At 44.9% G+C, this 13,560-nt stretch overlaps 1 protein-coding gene across 2 annotated transcripts in view; it reads left to right on the forward strand.

Annotated features, from left to right (window-relative positions):
• The first annotated feature begins 5,805 nt into the window (after positions 1–5,805).
• UNC13D (unc-13 homolog D) overlaps positions 5,806–13,560 on the forward strand; it is a 62,281-nt gene continuing 54,526 nt past the window's right edge. Inside the window, exons 1-2 of one of the 2 annotated variants that reach the window (XM_083147970.1) lie at positions 5,812–5,833; positions 8,539–8,656. The gene's annotated coding sequence lies outside the window, so the exon portion shown is untranslated. Of the gene's footprint in view, positions 5,834–8,538; positions 8,657–13,560 lie in introns of both variants that reach the window. The other variant, XM_083147969.1, reaches the window with a different exon arrangement.

Genomic DNA, 13,560 nt, shown 5'->3' on the forward strand with positions numbered 1-13,560 from the left:
GCGGGCACTGGTGTCATGTGACGTCAGCCAACCCCTCCATCGGCCTGTCACACATAGAGGGAGAATATAATAGTGTGCCAAGCACAGCGGTACACTTATACAATGTCCTTGTCTAACTATCTCAACTAAGACACCAACAATAGTTCAAATCTGATGATGACGTTTTTTCCATGTCAACATTTTTCATACCGACATTTTGCTTGTGCCGACCTTTTCAACATGTCAATCTAATGTATGTTGACCTTTTTCATGTGTCAAACTTTTGACTGTTGACCAATAGTAAGGAAAATGGTTGTAATAACAACCAATTAGGCGCTTGTGATGGGTGTGTTGTGAAGCAGCTACTAGGGAAGGGGGTGAGAATCCCTTCAGCAAGGAAAAGTACAAAAAGAAAATAGTAGCGCTAAAAAATATCAATTTAAGGAATTTAATAGGACATAAAAAAGAATAAAGTTCATAAAAGCACAATAAAATAACAATAAAGCACTGGCACCTATTAGCTACTGAGCGTACACCACCAAATGATTTTTGGAGAAATTCCGGATACAGTAGGAGTCTGTTAACTTAAGGTAAGCTGTATAGTTACCGCAAAGCAAAGTCCAAGTGAAGATTTTTAATCCTTATTGAGGAAAGCAAATACTGCAGGGGCCAAATGTAATAGGGTGAGAGTTTCAGAAAGTGAGAGATTTTGGGAGAGTTTTCCCCTTTTTTTTAAAGCAGCAATCAATTACACTGCAAAACCAGGTTGATTTTGCCATGTAATTGATTGCTGCTTTAAAAAACATGGGAAAACTCTCCCAAAATCTCTCACTTTCTGAAACTCTCACCCTATTACATTTGGCCCCAGGTGTCTTCAGATGGAGTGTTGTAGGATTTCCATAATATTGCGGATATATTTGTAAAGTAGTTGAACTCCGGTGGCGGCTGGTCTGGTCCCTTTGATAAAGCTGTACCTTGTTACAGCGAAACGCGTCAGGCGTAAGGCACCATTGGCGACCTCTTTGCTACTCTCACCACCACCAGGTTCTAGACCAGCCGCCACCGGAGTTCAACTACTTTACAAATATATCCGCAATATTATGGAAATCCTACAACACTCCATCTGAAGACACCTGCAGTATTTGCTTTCCTCAATAAGGATTAAAAATCTTCACTTGGACTTTGCTTTGCGGTAATTATACAACTTACCTTAAGTTAACAGACTCCTACTGTATCCGGAATTTCTCCAAAAATCATTTGGTGGTGTACTAGGAATGGACCGTTACACTCAGTAGCTAATAGGTGCCAGTGCTTTATTGTTATTTTATTGTGCTTTTATGAACTTTGTTCTTTTTTATGTCCTATTAAATTCCTTAAATTTATATTGTTTAGCGCTACTATTTTCTTTTTGTTGACCAATAGTGGTTGACCTTTTGACAATCTAACTAGACACTGTCCACCTAATGATCCGTAACCACCTTGGAGTCCCAGCTTCCCCACTAGCTTCTTATTCTGTCCACATCAGAGATTCTTCCTGAGGAGAAGCGATTCCTCTGCTCTCTCACACATTACTGCCAACTTGCTTTTTTTCAACTTCTCTCCACATCACAGACACCTCTAAACCTCACCCTAATAACTACGCTCGCCATAGGTTCTATTCTCCCTCTATGGGGGTCGTGGATCCCCACAAGGGAGAATAGCCCCTGTGAGTCGGGATCCCCCCTTTCGGAGCACCGGCAGTCGGGATCCCGACATCGGGATACTGACTGTCGGGATCCCCACTGTCGGAGTGTCATCCGGCACCCATTTTGGACATCAGTGGTAAATCAAGTCAATTAAGTCAAAGAACAGCAGCTGTAAATTCCCAGCCTGTGCTGTCCTGGCTGTGAGCAAGGAGTGTGGAAATGATTTGGCACCTAAATATCCTGATTTAAGCAGTGCTGCCCAGGTATTTTTTTTTATTATTGTTTTGAGAGTTTTTTTTATTTGGTTTTCAATGTCCAAACAAACAAATTTCAATTTCAAGAAATATGTTACAGTTACGGAAAGAAAATACATGTATATTATAATAACATTAAGTGAGCAACAGAAACAGGATTACATCTAGACAGGAAAATCAATAAAACTGTCAAATCCATAAATTGCTCATCCTGATATAGAACTGTAGAGGAGAAAAGAAAATAGATATATGGGTAAACGACCAAGGAGGTAACAGAGAAAAATGGGGAGTAGAAGGAGAGCTCAGATTAGGATAGATAGTGGAGTGATTAATGTCTGCCATTCCCTTAGTGAGGAAACAGAAAAATGATGGAGCCTCGGCATGAAAGTGGTCCGTCTATGGTGACCAAAGCAGCGATATAAGCATTTAGCTGCACTTAGAATTTAACTAATTAATTTTTCAGTTAAAGGTGGGATGCAAGTTAAGGGTCTAAATAATAAGAAATAGAATGGAGAGGAAAGCATTTGAATACCAGTGACTGATTTCATTAAATTGTGGACCTCCTGCCAAAAAGGTTGAACTAGTGGACAGGAACATCCAGCAGGCAGAAAGGCTCCCTTTTGGTTACATTGTTTTCAGAAGAGATCAGAAGTTGAAGTGGCCACAACAGGGTATAAAAGAAAGGTACTTGTTTCCTATAACGGCCACAATCGGTGGTAATCGTGTACCTCAGCTTAAGGTACACGATTACCCCCGATGGACCCGATTTCCTTTGAAATCAGGTTCATTTTGCCGGCAAAGGAAAAATCGGGTCCATCGCGTCGGTCGGGTGCATTAACATGGCACGCGACGCGACCGACGCAATGCACCCGATTTTGCCATAGGGTTCAATGTTAAAATATTTTTAACATTGTAATCGGGAAAAAAATGGGAAATGGGCCAATATGGCCCATTTCTCATTGTATATGCCCCCCCCCCATTGTGAACGTCACCCCACGATTGACGCTAACCCGCAGCGTGGCGAGCGGCGGCGGCGGTGCGCGTCCTTCGACCTTTTCATACCCCTACTATCCACGTCGGCGTGGAGTTGAGAATATAAAGTGTGGCGAGCGCAGCGAGCCACCGAGCCCGAAGCGTGGCGAGGGGACGCGTATACCTGTGAAGTTATACGCGTCCCCTCGCGGGGCTCGCTGCACTCGCCACGTTTCGGGCTCGGTGGCTCGCTGCGCTTGCCACACTTTATATTCTCAACTCCACGCCGACGTGGATAGTAGGGGTATGAAAAGGTCGGAGGACGCGTGCCGCCGGCCCTCGCGGGTTCGCTACGCTCGCCACGCTTCGGGTTGGCGTCAATCGTGGGGTGCCGTTGAGGGAGTTAAAATTGGGGTCTGGGGAGATTTTTACATTGAATCCAATGTAAAATAGGGTCCTAGGGACCCTATTCACATTTCAATCAATGTAAAAATCGGGACCATCGCGTCGGTCGCATCGCATGCAATTTGGTAGCATGCGATGCGATCGATGCGACCGACCCGATCAACATCGATGTGGCTGTTCTAGGAAACAAGTACCAAAAGAAATAGAATTCCATATTATCAATTTTGATAGAAGTCCACACTCACTGAGATGGTGGGGTGTGCCATAGAATGCAAGGAGCAAGATGGACCGCACAGTAGTGTTTAATCTGGGACTCCCAGAACACCCATGGTGTGAAGTTTTTGTAGTATTCACATTTTAACTATAGGGGTGAGATTTAATAGGATGAGAGATTCAGAAAGTGAGAGTTTTGGTAAGAAATCTCCAGTTGTTTTAAAGCGGCAATCATTTACACTCCAAATCAAATTGGTTTTGCCGCTTTAAAACAACTGGAAATTTTTGACCAAATCTCTCACTTTCTGAATCTCTCATCCTATTACATTCCACACAATATTTTTTCCCAGCCCATATAAAGTTATTCAAATGTTTTGTTTTAATGTTTAGTAGGAACAGGTATAGGTAAAGTTTGCCTAAGGTAGAGTAGTGTTGGAAGGATTGTTCTTTTCACAGCAGCCATGCGACATAGCCAGGAGATAAATTGTTTGTTCCAGGAAGAGAAATCTGATTTTATAGAAGATTGAAGTCTGGAAAAATTTGCTGAATATAGATCCGTTAAGACGCCGCCCTATTTCAGTGAAATCCCTCCGTGCGAATTAATGTGCTCACTGTGCAAATGGATGTGTATGGGTGCACACCCATTCGCACCCGTGCTAATATGTCCAAAATCCATTGTAGTGGGCTCACCATTTAATGAATTTTACATATGCATAAGTCATCGCAGGCGTGCGTAACCTGAGACTTACTCGGTCCTGCAATGAAAAAGAAGCACATCCAGGCTGAAGCTGACGTCACACACCCTTCCGTAAGCTGGCTGGACACACCTGCATTTTCCCCAACACTACCAGTGTTTTTTTATAGACACACCTTGTGTTTTTCGGAGTACTCCCCAAAAAAGTTGGGGAGTTTTCACCCCCACATGCCCACTCCCTGTCAATCACCTTGGGAACGGCCAGTGTACAGAACTAGTTTCACAACTAATTTCAACCGTACGCATGCGCAGTGTATTGATAATCACTCGCTGTACTAAGTCGCAGCCATGCAATCAGGTCTGATTTGGGCCCAAAGTCTAGTTAGATATATGCCTAAATATTAGATATTTCTACTTTGCCAATGGAGAGGACGTATTTTGCTAAATAGTCAGGTCTGGGAGATCTATATTAATGTCAAGAGCTTTGGATTTAGTGGTGTTTACTTTGTAATTGGAAAACCTGCCACCACTTAAAGTGGTCTGCATTCCACAGAGGGAACGCAGACTCCACCAACCAAAAGGTCATGCTAGTTATAGAGGACAGCACTGGGATTATGGGTAAAGGGTCCTTTTCAAGCTGGAGTGCACGCTCGGAAGATGAGGAAACCATAGTAAATTAAATTAGGGGGTCTTTTATAAATGACATTGTGTTTGGATATGAAAATTTTTACATATTGAAATATGTGGAATAAGAAGTTACTGTAATTAGTACAATTGAGCTATGCACCAATGAGAAGGGACCATCAGGTATAAATAAGCAGCCATGCCATCGCTGTAATACACTTTGAAAAAGACTATAAAGAACACCAGCACTGGAACTTTAAAATGGATCAGGATACCGATGTCAGAATCCCGACATCCAGCACGTAAGTATACTGGGGCAGGTTACGGTTAGACTGAGGAAGGATGAGGGGTTAGGTTTAGGCACCGAAGGGGCTTAGGGTAGGCTGAGGGAGGGGGGGGGGGGGTCTGGAGAGGATCAGGTTAGGCTGCAGAGGGGGGTTTAGGTACTTACAAATGGATGTTAGGGGTAGGGGGGGGTACCGGGGTTAAGGTTAGGCACTAACGTTGATGGTTAGAGTCAGGCTGTGGGAGGGGGGGGGGGAGTTAGGGTTAGACTGCAAACAAGGAGGGTTAGGGGGTGAAGTGAGAGGGTTAACTCATTTACGGAGCCCCTGTCTGGATTCCACGTATCAGGATTCCGCAGAATATCTTTTGACCATCTGCATCACCACTGCTGGGATATCGTATGTATCCCTGTAGATCTGTGTCTCTCTGAGTAATATGCTTTCACTAACCGCGCCTTTTGTCCATAGCTCTTGCATTAAGTAGTTCATTTTTCACTCAGTCTATATATAAAGTAGCCATAGTCATTTTGTCATCAACAGCACACACAATACTGTATCTCTCTCAATGTATTACAATGCCTTAGCAGTCATCAGTTGTGGTAATTGTGTCATGCTCACTGCAGCTTAGTAAATGTGGCCCTGAACAAGTTTATCGATGCTAACGGCCAAAGTCCTCTTTAGTCTATAAACTGCAGGAAAGGCCAGTCCCTCTCAGAGCTCCAGGTAAGACCTTTCTTATTTGTTAGAATAGTGGAGAGAACATTTTGAGATGCTAACAGACTTGTCTTCTCTGAGATGTAGCTTGCAAATGTATACAGTTATATTAATCAATAATCAATTACGGTACATAAGGCAAACCTAGATAACTAGGGAACATTTAAAACACAAGCTGCCTGGGATTTCATTTCCCTGTGCCTCGATATTTGGCTAGAAGAAATGTGCCATCTTTCTGGGCGTGTGGTACAGGGTTCTGACAGTCGGGATCCCAACAGTAATTAGCCCAACGTCGGGATCCCAACTGGCCGGACAGCGTGGCAAGCGCAACAAAGCCCCTTGCGGGCTCACTGTGCTTGCCACGCTGCGGGGACTGTGCTCGCCACGTATTCTATTCTCCCTCTATGGGGGTCGTGGACCCTCACGAGGGAGAATAGCTGGTGGCCATCGGGAACCCGTGCGTCTGTATTTTAACAGTCAGGATCCCGACGTTGGGTAAATGACTGTCGGGACCCCGTCCAGCACCCCTTTCTGGTGGCTTCTCTTCGCAGCTATGGTGAGACCCCTGCCCTACACACTATGGTCCTTATTCAGATCTGATTGCAGTACAAATTTGTTCTACAAATGGGAAAAACCATGTGCACTGCAGGTAGAGCAAATGTAACATGTATAGAGAGAGTTAGATTTGGGTGAGTTCTTTTGTTTCTGTGAAGGGAAAATACTGGCTGCATTATTTTTACACTGCAATTTAGATTAGATGTTTTAACACACCTCACCCAAATGTAACGCTCTCTTCACATGTTACATCTGCCACACCTGCAGTGCACATGGGTTTGCTTATTTTGAGACCAAATTTCTGCTACGATCAGATCTGAATAAGGGCCTATGACCTTCTGCTCCACGGGAGGTTTCTGTCCTCCCTGAGCTCGCCTGAGGACACCTGGTCTACCACCAGTCAAACGGGTGTGGATCGTTTTATCGACCACACTTAGGTCGACAATCATTAGGTTGACATGGTTGAAGGTCGACATGTGTCTAGGTCGACAAGGGACAAGGTCGACATGGGTTAGGTCGACAAGTCAACATGACATGGGTTTTTTCACTGTTTTTTTTTTACCCAAATGTCAACATGGTCGACATGGACACAGTTGGAAGTCAACCGCAGAACCTCGCATTGCTCGCTATGCTTCGGGGCACACTATTTTATTCTCCCACCATGCCCTCGCGACCTGTTGACCTAACCCATGTTGACCTAGAGACCTGTCAACCTTCAACCATGTCGACCTAGAACCCTGTCGACCTAGTTGCATGTCGACCCAATGGTGTCGACCTAATGACTGTCGACCTAAGTGTGGTCGATAATACGACCATATACCAGTCAAACTTCCCACCTGTAGTTGAGGTAGGTAGGAAACTCACAAGTAACAATGCCTTGTGTAGATAGAGGTAATGGGTATGCCCTAGACAGGCATAGTACATACAATAGTAAAACATCATTACAGTGAATTTGGTTAATGGACCCATAGAACTAGTTCCAGGCAGAGATGATCTAGGTATAATTTAGTAGTTTGTAAATAGTATTTTTGATGTTACAGTTGCAATTTGTAAGATATTAACCCTATGAGTGCCAGTGTTGCTGTGAGAGATCCTCAAAATATCCGCTAAAAAATGCCAGCACCTCTCACAGCGACCGTTCTTTTTTTGGGTGCAATATTTACCTAAACTTCAATCAATTGACTTGGCTGTATTTGTATTATGTATACTAAAAGAGCAGTCGCTGTAAGTAACGCTGCCATTTTCACTGAATATTTTGAGATCTCTCACAGCAACGTTGGCACTCAAAGGGTTAAAGAATAGTATCTTAACATCAGATGACTGGAACATTTTATCTGCTCACAAGCCCCATCTTGTGCTTAGTGATAAAGAGATATGAACAGTTTCACTTTCATCTGTAAGAACCAGAAATGTAATGCTAACCATAGAGAAGCACTTTGTTTTGCCTATAGACTGACTACAGTGAAAAATGGATGGTTGCCTAGGCAACACAATCGGGCACCGAATGGGATGTACCGTGAAACTGTTACATTAAAAGGAGTGAGCTGTCCCTTAGGCAAACAATACAAAGATGAAGGAAGTAGCGCTAAACAATTAAAATGAAAAATACATCAAATTTAATGATAATAATAATAGACAATAGGTGCATTAAAACATAAATACGCAAATCAACAGAAAAGTATATAAAGACACAAGGCACCTATGGCACTGCACTGAATGAGTTATAAGGCTGTGGGGATCCATTCCTATGTATACCGACAAAAGTAGTCCTCATATAGGGGTTTATTCTAGTTCATTCTTTCTGACAAAATCCTTCTTAGATGGACAAAACCATGTGCACTGCAGGGGGGCAGATGTAACATGTGCAGATAGAATTAGATTTGGGTGAGTTATTTTGTTTCTGTGCAGGGAAAATACTGACTGCTTTATTTTACACTGCAATATAGATCTCACTTTGAAGAAAAACCCCACCCACATCTAATTCTCTCTGCACAAGTTACATCTGCCCCACCCGCAGTGCACATGGTTTTGTCCATCTAAGAAGGATTTTGTCAGAAAGAGTGAACTAAAATAAGGCCCATAGAGATATCCAGAGTAAAGTCTCTCTTAATTTATACGGTATATTTCTGGTTATACTTACCGCAGTGAAATTCCATTAGGTGAATGAATCCAGTTCGGAATGCAAAGCAGCAGTAGAGGAAGAGCTTGTTTGTCTCCGTGAATAGTGGATGCAAAAGGGCGGCTGGCCTGGATCAAAATAGTAGTGCAAAGTGGCAGGTAAGTGTCCAAGTGCTCTGGCTGATGCGTTTCGCTGTGTCCAACAAGCTCTCCATCTTTCTGTTATGGAGGATACTGCTGCTATGCATTCCAAACTGGATTAATTCCCCTAATGGACTTTCACTGCAGTAAATATAAAAATAAAAAAAATGCCTAGTGGTGTCGACTTAATGCTTGTCGACATGGTTGCTGTATTTCCTATGATCCATATCCCATCAAGTCTCAAAATTCCTGAGCTGTGCCCATTCAAATAATGTGGGTGATTCAAATGCCCAAAAAATGCTGCCCGTTCCCTTACCTCTGCCCCATGCCCACCCACGGTTGAACATACGGCCTGGCCAATGTGTAACTCGCCAAAGCTGTTTGCTCCCGGGGTTTGCACATATGCATATGCAAACCCCGATCCTCAAACAGGGGAGCATAACTGTCCCGCAGCATTTGAAAACTAATTTTTAAAAGCAAACCAAGTGTTACTAAAGAATAGGTCCCTCTCCACACTGAACAGGAAGCGGTTAGCGTATGTGGGATTAGACACGCCCCATCGCACAGCCTTGCTGTAGAATGTAAATATCATCATTACAAATACAGTAATTATGATTGAGAACGAGCTGTGATGTCTGGGCCAATGTAGTTTAGATTATTAATATAATTAGTCTTCTAGTGGCATTATTTCCCCAGTGATGGGGAATGCTGATCTATAAACTACTAGCAGTAGCGCACGCAGGGGGGGTTTCCGAGTACCCAGAAACCCCCCCAGAAGTCTAAGGGCCCTAGGCTGAAAGCTGAGGGTCCCCTCTTTCCATGGGTACAAGAATTTTAAAAATCGGCCCTTGGGAACCGGAGATATCTGACTTCAAAGCAGTGGTCCCTATCCAAGCCTGTTAATTGCTCTTCCCAGTCAGATCTTTCAGGTTCTGTCTGACTTAGAGTTTTTCTGTGGATATATTCCAAAAGCTGGGACTCTCCCCCTTTAAGGAACACTAGTAGCTTGTCTCTACTGTCCCCAGAACCAGAGATATCAGCCTTCCAGCAGCTGGTTACTGCTCCAGCTCCACACACCTGGTATGTAGTTTTATATACTTGTTGGCAGATTGCTCTGCCTCCTGAACACTGATCCCCTAGACCCCAGTACCATTTGGTAGGTGGGATTCTCTAGTTTTCAATTCCATTAAAATCGAAGAAATCTATTTCCGAGAACTGGAGATATCTGCAGTCAAGCAAGCTGTCCTCCCACCAGAAATTATGAATAATAAGCTCACTCCACTATACACCCCTCCTCTGCATATTAAACATCCTCTACCACCCTGGAAGTTATTTATCAGGGCCCCTTCATTCAGCCCAAAGCCCTCATCTCCCATCATCTGTGCAGTAAAGCGGTAATTAATGGAAATTACTGAACCAGGCACCACATGCTGAGCGGTTGATATAATACCCCCTACCACCTGTGGGACATCAAAGCTTCCCCCACCCCTACCACTGGAGGAGGATCGGTAGGGGCCCCAATACATTGCTATGCCCAGGGGCCTACACTGCTGTTGATGCCCCTGTATGTATATATATATATATTTGTTTTTATTATTTATATACATTTGGTCTATCTATAATACTTTAACTGACCCGGCATATACTGGGTCACCTAAGTGTCCATTTCCGTGCTTTGCTCCGCCCTTCTGGAAACCCCCTTCTGAAAATCCTGCGTTTGCCACTGACTAGGTCAGCTGCACATAGCAGGAAGTCACCATCGCTCATGTAGATTTTAGCTAGTCCACTCAAAACCATTGTGATGTCTTGCAGATAGGTATCCCCCCCCCCTGTACCACTGGCTGTAAAAAAGTATCTAGATATTTAGAGATATCAAAATATAATGATAGTCAGCAGCAATGATGGGATAACCCGGGGACTTATTAAACTGTTGGGAAGACAAAACACAGGGATCCTGAGGGAAGTATCGACGATGTAGGAGTGTACACGTTTAGGAATCAGAGCTTCCTCAACTCCTATTCTGAGAAAGTTATGCAATTCTTGTACACATTTTTGGGTAGGGTCCTGTGTTAATTTCCTGTACACAATAGTGTCACTGAGTTGCTTATATGCTTCCATGAGGTAATCATCAGTGTTAAGTCACACTATTTTGCCCCCCTTATTTATGGAATAGAGAAGGATGTCTTCACACTGAGATAAGCCACATAAAGTCTGCCTTTCCTGTCAAGAGAAGTTATTATTCGTAGGAGTAGACTTGTTTATTGTTTCTCAATGGTGTTTGACAAAACCGTGTTGTAAGTTTTAATTGCATTGTTGTTGTTGTTCGATGGAGGACCAAGAAGATCTTAATAGTGCGAGTTATCTGACCTTAATGTTGGACAAAATTTCCCTTGAAGCTCTCCTGGAGGCTCACATCTGATTTGGCATTTGTCACATATACACATCTGATGCAATAAATTGCATGCAATTTGTGTAATGCACACCGAATGTACCATCAGATTTATCTCTGCGTGTGGGTGAGTCCAGGAATATGTCAGTGAAGTACATAATAAAAATTGCATGGAATTTATATGATGTGCTTAAAATAGGCCCAATTTGCACCCAACGAGTGCGTTCCAGATACATTTTATGTGCAGCACGTTCAATCTGTTAGGTATGATCTGATGTGCTCGGGAGCGCGCGTCAGGTCGGATCTGGGTCTCAGGCAGATGGAGCGCCTCTCCGCCAGCGGGGATCTGGTGGTTATCGGCGCTGTTTGAGAGGCGCTCACTAGGCTTGCCAGAGATGCCGGGGCCAGAGCTGCAGCTCCCGGGGACAGTACGGTGACTACGCTACCTGACGGGGACACTATGCTGACTATGCAGGGCTGCCGCTGGGACACTACGCTAACTACGCTAGGCTACCGTGAAACTACACAAGTACCAAAACAAGTATCATTAAAGGAGTCTACGTGAAATAATCTTATTATTCAAAACATTACATCACTTTATCATCAATTTCAAAGCAAGCACTTGCATTTGTTGTACAGTTCTGTGCAAGCTATTCTTTCTGCTCTGACATTTTCAGCAAAAAAATGTCTAAAAAAGGCTTCAGCTTAATTTATTGTGATTACTGAAAGGAAGTCCGTTCCTTCAAATATCTTCCAATCTGATAAGCTCCTGGGCCAATAAACAAGATAATGTTTTCCTTCTATAGATAGAATAGAGCCCTCTCATGCTGAGGCTGCTGTGTTTCTAAGAAGAGGGCTAAATGTTATGGTTAAATTTTGTCAAATGTAAGTCCTCTATATGTATATTTACGTTTTGTTTTTGAAAAATCTAAATAAAAAAAAAGAAGAGGGCTAAATACGTGTCGGCACTAAGGCCCCCCATACATTAGTCCGACTTGTCATAGGGACAAGTCGGACCTGATTGTCCCGGCAGCTCCCTGGGAGGGATCACATGCGATGGCACTTCATGTGACAAGTTTTGCATGTGATAAATCGCATGCGATTTATCACATGCAACTCCCGGGGAGCTGCAGGGACAATGGGAGCGGGGGACAGCAGCGGGGATAACGCTGATTGGCTGAGAGAGGTCTCAGCCAATCAATGGCTTTCTATGCGTTTGTATGGGTTTTTTTTTTTACTGCTCTGCTGCCCCCACCATTCGCACTGCTGCTGCAGCGTCTTCTCCTGCCCGGCTCCCTGGTACTCTGCGCCACCCCCCTGCTCCCGCTGACGGCAGAGGCTTCCTCCTCTGCCCAGCTCCCTGCGCCTGATCCCTCCGCCCGGCACTGGTAGGTCCCCCGTTGCGGGGGAGCACGGCTCCGGGCAGCATATAAGATTTAGCAAATCTTATGTGCAGACCGTCCGACAGGGACGTGCAGTCAGGGGAGGCAGGGGAGGCAGTGCCTCCCCTGTCATTAGTGATAAACATAATAAAATAATACAAAGTATAAACTTATGACACATATTATGTGTCATAAGTATCTGCTTTATATTAATCTATTCACTTTGACACCATACTGTGTTGAATTACTATTTCGGAGGCACCTAGAGCAGTGCCTCTGGCTCTTAATGTTAAGGTTGAAGGAACAAGGGGCGGGCAGGGGGCAGGGCCAAGTATCTTGCTGCAAAATCCCATTAAAAAACCTCTATAAGCGGCACCTATAGTGGTGCCTCAGTGACAGGGACATGCTTTCAAAGCATGCCCCTGTCAGAGAGGCAGCTGCGATTGGTCAGCGCAGCAGACGCAACCCAGGCCAGCTGAACTGGGTACAGACGTCCAACCCCCCCTCCCCTTCCCCACCCGGCAGCTGCACGGACTCTCACACCTCCCCCCTCCGCCAGCGTGGGCATGATGAAACCTCCGCACATCCCCCCCACCCCCCTTGCCCACCCGGCGGGTGCAGGGACTTCCGCACTCCCCCACCTTTCCTGACGGCTGCACGGATACCCGGCGTGCGCATAATGAAACCTCCTAACACCCCCTGTGCAGAGTGAAGATCTGCACAGCCCCTGTGTGGGTCAGAGGTCTGTACCCACCCGGCGACTGCACGTACCTCTGCAACCCCCCCCCTCCTTCTCCACCCAGCGACTGCACGGACACATCTTCTGTGCGCACCAAGCGGGGGGCGCTACATAGGGGACATGCCGGAGAACCCAGGAGCCGTGCCCGGAGCCTGAGGGCCAAGACAAGATGTAAGTGACAGCCCCAGGGCAGACGGGAAATGGGATTTCAGCAGCAGGTACTGGGTGCCGTATGTTGGATCCCGAGGAGGGGAGGGGGGGGGGGGGGTTTGGCAATGTGGGCAAGGGAACTGATGTGCTGTTCAGGGAAGGGATAATTGGTGGTCTTGAAACTATGTGGAGGCTGGGGGATATGTGTAAGGGGCATTATGTGTAAAAGGGCCTTTAATAATGTGGGGCACATGTAATAAGC

Source organism: Crinia signifera, chromosome 6 (assembly GCF_055691185.1).
Source record: "Crinia signifera chromosome 6, ASM5569118v1, whole genome shotgun sequence".
Taxonomy (NCBI): Eukaryota; Metazoa; Chordata; class Amphibia; order Anura; family Myobatrachidae; genus Crinia; species Crinia signifera.